Source organism: Lygodium microphyllum, chromosome 22 (genome assembly GCF_053477565.2).
Source record: "Lygodium microphyllum isolate KBCC chromosome 22, Lygodium_microphyllum_v1.1.10, whole genome shotgun sequence".
Classification (NCBI taxonomy): Eukaryota; Viridiplantae; Streptophyta; class Polypodiopsida; order Schizaeales; family Lygodiaceae; genus Lygodium; species Lygodium microphyllum.
In genome coordinates, this window is record NC_141156.1 from 104,048,569 (window position 1) to 104,054,319 (window position 5,751).

The window sequence follows — 5,751 nt, forward strand, 5'->3', positions numbered from 1 at the left end:
AACGGTGGCAGAAAGAACGTTACTATTGAAAAATATGTTAACCTTCAATTGTTTGTTTATGTGGAGTGACCCTTGTAAGGTGGCTTTCGAGGATGTAAAGTAGGAACTCGCAAGAGCACCTATGCTGAAAGAATCAAAGAGGAGTGAGGTTTTTTATATCTTTTCAGCAGCTACCATGCATAGCATTAATTGTTGTTTAGCACAATGTGGGAAGAGAAGTGGTATCACCCGACTGCTTTTTCTAGTTGAAAGTTGGGTGTATCCAAAATTAATTATACTTATATGGAAAAGTTGTGCCTTGTGATGGTCTTTGCAACTAAAAAGTTTAGGCACTACATCCTTTATGAGAAGGTTGTCCTTTATACGAAGGCGGAAGGACTACGACTGTTGATGAATAAGCTACAACCGCCCGATCATTTGGCAAAGTGGTTAATCACTTTGTAGGAGTTTGACTATGAGGTTAAGAGCAAACCACCCAGGTTGCAGGGTATCGTAGAGTGCCTTGTGGACTTGGTCTATCAAAGTCAGAAAAGTGAAAGATCAAGCAACAGGCTTTAGAATTCACAATAATCGCAAGCACATTGTATCGGCAAGGGGTAGACGATATCTACCGCCAATGCATAATGCCTAACGAGGTCCCTTTCATCTTAGAAGAGTGCCATGACTCTGCTTGCAGAGGTCATTTCGTTGGGCGACTAACTTTGCAAAAAGCCTTGAGGGCGGGATATTGGTGGCCGACCATTTTCCAGGATGCATTCGAGTATGTTAAAAGATGCGACATCTATCAACGACACGATAGCCGAGAGAATAGCAATCGACCACTCGCTCCTATTATGGCAATCCTTTCATTCAAGAAGTGGGGGATCAACTTTGTGGGCCCTATTACTCCATCATCCACTACACAGAAAATATATATTATCATAGCAACTGACTATTTTACTAAGTGGTCGGGAAGCATGTGCAACACGGAAGGACGATGCAAAGGAAACCGTCAGTTTTCTATTAGAGCAAATAGTATGTTGATTTGGTCCGGCAAAAGAAATAGTATCGGACCAAGGGATGCATTTTTTCAACAAAGTGATAAAAAGCTTGGCACATCAAGCATAATAAAACAACCCCCTATAACCCACAAGCCAATGGGCAGGTTGAGAGTACCAACAAGCAGCTTGTGGGCATTCTATCTAAGGTTGTATCGAAAAAGAAACGAGATGTTCAAACGAGCTACTGGTCACACCCCATTCAAGTTATTATATGGAGAGGAGTGCGCCCTACCTTTAGAGATCGAGTTGCCAATGATAAGATTCATGATTAATCATTCTTTGGGTGATGGGGATGCCCTCTTAGAGTGCTTTATGACTATGGCACACCTCGATGAGATTAAATTGCAGAGCTTGCTACATCAAGAGGTGACCAAGCATCGGATGAAGCAGTTCCATGACCTAAAAGCAAAGAAATACACTTTTAAGAAAGGACAGCTAGTGTTGTACTATGATGCGCATAGAGAATTATTTCCAAGAAAGCTAGAGCCCAAATGGGACGATATTATAGGATTATCAGGATCTAGAAGAATAAATCCACAACATTATTGGTAGATCTTGAGAGTGTGGAGTTTAAGAATACGGTTAATTTTAATAAGATTAAACCTTATTATTTCTGACTACGCTAATGACATCAGTGCCTTGCATGTCTATGTGCTTTTGATCAGACAGCTGCAAGGAAACATCAATAGAGGTTGATGGGTCCACTGATCCCTTATTTGGAGCACCCATACTTAGAGTAGTGATATCATCATGGAAAGCTCACCTGGTGGAGTAAAGGTTATAAAGTGACTAAGCAAGATGATGGGACATTTGTTTCGAAGATTAAGGTCTTCTGTCAGCACTGTTTGCAGATTTTGACAAGCGTCCTTGTAGTCTTTAATGAAGAAGGTGGGATGGAGCTGTCAGTTCATCCTCTAAATATGTTGAAATTGACTATCAAAATTACGAATAGGGGAGTTCTAGATGGCTGGCTGTGTAAACCCATTGTAGACGTACACATTATATTTTGATGGGGTGTTTAGGGGTCCTAATAAAAAAGGGAGTGTTGGAGTAGTTATCGGAGATCCCCGACGTAGAGTTACAATGAAATTAGCTGCTTATCTTGGGGTAGGATTCACTAACAACATGGCAGAGTATAAAGCCTTGATTATGGGACTGAATGTTGCCAAGAAAGGTGGTATTTGGCAGTCGTTAGTAAAAGGGGATTCCCAATTGATCTTAAATCAACTCAATGAGACATATACAGTCTGGAATCCTATCCTTTGTATGTATCATTGAACTGCTACTATAACCCTACATGATGAATTTGAGGGCCTATCTCTTCAGCAGATTCCACGTTCTTGGAATCAGTTTGCGGATTCACTAACCAATTTTGCTTATGAAGATGACCTCTTCTTCAACTGAGGTCCTAGTCCGGATGTTGCTCTTGATAATGAGATATGACCTCATTGCTTGTGGGAAATGCTATCAGACCATGCGTTATATGGCAGGCGATGGTTAATATGGGTAATGTGAAGAGTAGCCAAGACTCATCTAAGACTATTATCTTGGACCCATAGGTTGGTTAAATGACATGTTATGCATACGCCTCTTGCTATATATGCAGGAGGTATGGGTCACAACTTGATGCATTTAGTTTAGGGCTGAGAGCCCTATTTTTTTCCCTTGGAATAGAGCATATTTTTGTATATCTTCCTTCTTCCAAGGAGGGATCTATATGAGCTTGCATGTTTGATTTCTTTAGGCCAAGAGGGCCATTTAGTTTCTAGTGAAATGTGCTATTTCTTTAGGCCAAGAGGGCCCTATGTCTATTTGATGCAGGTACGTTTAATGGTTTGGTATTTTAGTGATTGCACCATATAGGTTGATGAAGTTGCTAGAAGGAACCTTTGTTTTGCAGAAGAGCTTCTTGTGGCCATTCCAAGTGGTTTCGTCCCCTTTTCGAGTTTTTCCTTTAAGCAAATAACACTACATGTGTAAGGGGGTACTTTCTTTTTGTTTGTTGGGGACCGGAAATCAAGGCATGACGTCCTAGGTTTAGGTTTGGTATATCTGTGGAAGATCTGAGTAGTCGTTGCCTCCTGCAAAGGCATTGTCAAGCACTAAAAGACCTACTTTCAAAGGAAGTTCTAGTGGCCCTGTTGCGCTGACCTACTAGGTGGCTGTTCTAGGAGTTTCTGTTATTGTGAGGCAGTTAGAGAAGCCTACTAAAATTATAATATCAAGAAGCAAAACCCCAAATATCTAAAAGAAAATATATGAATATACGGAGGTGTGTAAAAAGGGTCCTAACCCCTATTTTAAAGAATATAGAAAAGGAAAGAAAGAAAAATCCTTGAGCAGTTGTTTATCACTTTGCAAAGGTGTGGTAGGTTCCTGGGGACAAGTCAGACTCGGGGCTGATGCCTTGTCTTCCTATGGGTGGCATCTAGCTAGAAAAATAAGAATAAGAAAAGGTTGGAGTAAAAATAAAAGTGAGCGTTAGAAAAGGATTAAGTGTTGCCGCGCGAGTGCTTGGTAGGTTCTTGGGTACCAAGACATGACTTGAGGCCGATGCCTTGTTCTCCTTGGGTCACTATACTCAGCTCCCTCCTTTTTACATGCCCGCGTATGGAAATAAATGCCTAAAAGGCCAATGAGCTAAACAAAATAATACCTCTTCATCAGGCTATGGGAGTCCTCGCCTAGTAGGAGCTTCTTGTTGAGTTGTCCTTAGTTAGGTAGATAGTTCAGACCACCACTTAGGATGACCTCTTCGATAGTTCTTTTTAGGTTGGCCATGTTTGGAGCAGTCGGTTAGTGACTAGCTTTGGGCTTTCTGTCAAATTATTCTAGGCCTACTCCTCATGGATTTCATGCCTTGGTTTTGTCAGGGGATAGGGTGAGAGCTGTGATGTGTTTTGATGCGTATTAGCTTGATGCTCTTTATGATTTTTTATGTGCACATCTATTCGTGGGATTCGATGGGCTGAGTCGCCCTATCCCGCGGTCGCCAATGATAGATGATTTTTGACACCGAGAAGTGCTTAAAATAGCCAAAATTTTTGAATTTCGAGGGAAAAATAGACTTCGTCGAAGGCGGTAGTTGCAATCAATATGATTTTAAGGGACAATGCCCAAAAGTGCTTTAAAGACCCACGGGATGGAAATTAGTGGATTTTCATAAATTTTTGGCATGTCAGATGGGATTTTGGAGATGCTCAGCAATGCAGGACTTCGAGACAGATGCCCAAGAATTTTCAGGGGTCGATTTAGATCCGAACAGTCGAATAGGGTGCCCAAGAGGCCAAGACCCAAAAGGTCAAGTGCAAAGGGACTTAGGGGGCCCAAGGGGGTGACCCTTGGGATCTCACCCCCCAAAAATTTGACGAATCAGAAGGGGGGCATTTTTTTTCATGGAGAATGAAGGAAATGGCCAAGAGGGCCCTATGTCTGTTTCGTGGAGGTATGTTTAATGGTTTGGTATTTCAGTGATTGCATCATACAAGTTGACGAAGTCACTGGAGGAAGCCTTTGCTGCAGAAGAGCTTCTTGTGGCCATTCCAGGTGGTTTTGTCCCCTTTTCGAGTTTTTCCTTTAAGAAAATAACACTACATGTGTAAGGAAGTACATTCTTTTTGTTTGTTGGGGCCCGGCAATCAAGGCATAATGTCCTAGGTTTAGGTTTGGTATGTCTGTGGGAGGTATGAGTAGTCGTTGCCTCCTGCAAAGGCATTGTCAAGCACTAAAATACATGTTTTTGAAGGAAGTTCTAGTGATCCTGTTGTGCTGACCTGCTAGGTGGCTGTTCTAGGATTTTCTGTTAGTGTGAGGCAGTTAGAGAAGCCTACTAAAATTATGATATCAAGAAGCAAAACCCTAAATATCTGAAAGAAAATATATGAATATACGGAGGTGTGTAAAAAGAGGTCTTTAAAAAAAAAAAAAGGAAAGAAAGAAAAATCCTTGAGCAATTGTTTATTGCTTTGCAAAGGCCTGGTAGGTTCCTGGGGACGAGTAAGACTTGGGGCCAATGCCTTGTCTTCCTAAGGGTAGCATCTAGCTGGAAAAATTAGAATAAGAGAAGGTTGGAGTAAAAATAAAAGTGAGCATTAAAAAAGGATTAAGTGTCGCCTCGCGAGGGCTTGGTAGGTTCTTGGGTACCAAAACATTACCTGAGGCCGATGCCTTGTTCTCCTTGGATCACAATGCTCACCTCCCTTCTTTTTACCTGCCAAAATAATACCTCTTAATCAGGCTATAGGAGTCCTCACCTAGTAGGAGCTCCTCATTGAGTTGTCCTTAGTTAGGTAGGTAGTTCAGACCACCACTTAGGATGACCTCTTCGATAGTTCTTTTTAGCTTGGCTGTGTTGGAGCAGTCGGTTAGTGACTAGCTTTGGGCTTTCTGTCAGATTATGCTAGGCCTACTCCTCATGGATTTCATGCCTTGGTTTTGTCAGGGGGTATGGTGAGAGTTGTGATGTGTTTTGATGCGTATTAGCTTGATGCTCTTTATGATTGTGTATATGCACATATGTTCATGGGATTCGATGGGCTGAGTCACCCTATCTCGTGGTCGCCAATGATAGATGATTTTTGATATCGAGAAGTGCTTAAAAATAGCCAAAAATTCTGAATTTCAGGGGAAAAATAGACTTCGTCAAAGGCGGCAGCTGCAATCAGTATGATTTTAAGTAACAATGCCCAAAAGTGCTTTAAAGACCCACGGG